The 1,934-nt window shown below is 32.6% G+C and overlaps 1 long non-coding RNA gene across 1 annotated transcript; it reads left to right on the top strand.

The window, feature by feature from the left end:
* The first annotated feature begins 1,044 nt into the window (after window positions 1–1,044).
* On the top strand, window positions 1,045–1,444 carry LOC147524670 (uncharacterized). The gene is made up of 3 exons (XR_015197068.1): window positions 1,045–1,100; window positions 1,196–1,300; window positions 1,387–1,444. It is a non-coding gene; the product is annotated as an uncharacterized LOC147524670 (long non-coding RNA).
* Window positions 1,445–1,934: the final 490 nt, after the last annotated feature.

Genomic DNA, 1,934 nt, shown 5'->3' with positions numbered 1-1,934 from the left:
TTGGCCTTGTGAATTTGTGCTACTTGGCAATAATGTAATATCAAAACCTAAGTCGGGAAATGAGCAGGTACTTGATATTAATAAGTTTACAAAAGGTGATACTAATCCATATTATTAAAAACATTATTATTATACTTGTTAGGCTATTCGCTTGAAGGACAATAACAAGGTTCTCGAAGCCAAAAAGGACGTGCCAATCTCTAAGTCTAAATAAGGAAATGTGAAGGTAAACACTGTGTAATGTCCATAATTAGTGACCATAGTACTCTATTGCCTCCAAACTTACCATTATCGCTATGTTTGTCATAGTTTCCATTGTGTAAGTTAATTTTGGAGTCAAAATGCAATGTTGTTGCTGATGCTAGTCTAATTTAGGGGTCAGGACCAGATGAAATGATCAATGATGTTAGATTGGGGGAAGGTTATGTGCGTGTTCAAATTATACATGCAATTTTTGCAAATGCCCTATTGCTAAGATCGATTTTTTATAATGACATTACCACTGTTGGAGGTGCGGTTGGGTACCATGTGGCTTGGCCTCGTGACTTTTTGCTGCTTGAAAATATATATGATAAAACATTTAACACTTTTTACATATGTCTATAACTATTTATTCTTATTACGAGTTATTTTGTTTTGTTAGACTGATGAAGTTGAATGTGCTGAGTTCGATGAATGTTCACTGAAAGAGTTTGGGGTTTTGGTGGGAAGTGTAATGAAAGGAAATCACATAAGTCAAATGGACACTAGGGTTTTTGAGCATGAGTTACAATTTTTTATTGCCAAAGATGAGATCATGGATGTTTGTCAACCTAAGAATTTGTTGAATGCCAATTGCATTATTGCTTATATCAGGTGTGTCAAATATTTTGATTGATGGGTTGTTTTATTACTCCTCTTCGATGTGTAGATGTACTAATGTTTACTTTCCCTTTTAGATATTTGTTTGAGAAATATGAAAGTTCTTAACAAAGGTTTGGATTTTGATATCCCGCTGATTTCAACCGTTATGCTGATAAGAAAGAGATGAGCCGTTTTGTTTTGAATAGATTACAGGCAAGACAAAGAGACCAAGTTATTTTCCTTCCTTACAACCCAGGGTAAACATGTTGGCTATGTTAATTAAGATTTGTTGGATCTCATTAATTTTGTTTTATATTATTTTTTGATGCTCTTGTTCTATATATGATTTTAGGAATCATTGGGTCTTGGTAATGATTGACGTAAGTGCAAAAGAAGTATATTATCTTGATTCAATTGGACGTGAACCGAATATAAACCTAAAAGTGATGGTGAACACGTGAGTTGATTTTTACTTTTAGTTTTAATTTTTGTATGATATGTACATATGTCTACATCTTTTAACATATTGAAATTCTTCTTTAGTGGGATCAAAACACTAGCATTGGGTGAAGGAAAGAGAGTGGAACCAAAATGGCAGCGCGTCTAGGTAAATAAGCATTACTTGAATATACAATGTAAATTATAGTCCATTATTGATCGAATGTTGATCAACAATTTTTTGATGTGGTGTGTAGTGCCCTAAACAACCAGGAGATTTTGAATGTGGATATTACGTCATGTGGTTCATGAGACACTTTATGAAGAACCCTAATCAATTACTTAAAACAAAGGTTAATAGTTGTTATTTCTTATATTTAACTATGCTATGCTGTACTTCTCTATGAAAAGCTGTAAGTGACTTCCAAATATGTCCTTTCACCTTGCTTGTATCGTTTATTTCTTTCTCAACTTTTTGGAATGTATTCTGATACTATGATAATCTAGCCATTTTGCCAATAAAAATGACATTGATATATTGAAAAGTGTTCATACATTAAGTGCTACCCTAATTATAAAAAATGGAATATAACATTAATATTTGTGCTTTAGTTTACTAGATCTTCCCATTTACAATATTGACCACCTACTAA

The sequence above is a fragment of the Coptis chinensis genome, chromosome 1 (genome assembly GCF_015680905.1).
Source record: "Coptis chinensis isolate HL-2020 chromosome 1, ASM1568090v1, whole genome shotgun sequence".
NCBI lineage: Eukaryota > Viridiplantae > Streptophyta > Magnoliopsida > Ranunculales > Ranunculaceae > Coptis > Coptis chinensis.
This window is presented reverse-complemented; position numbering and strand designations above follow the sequence as displayed.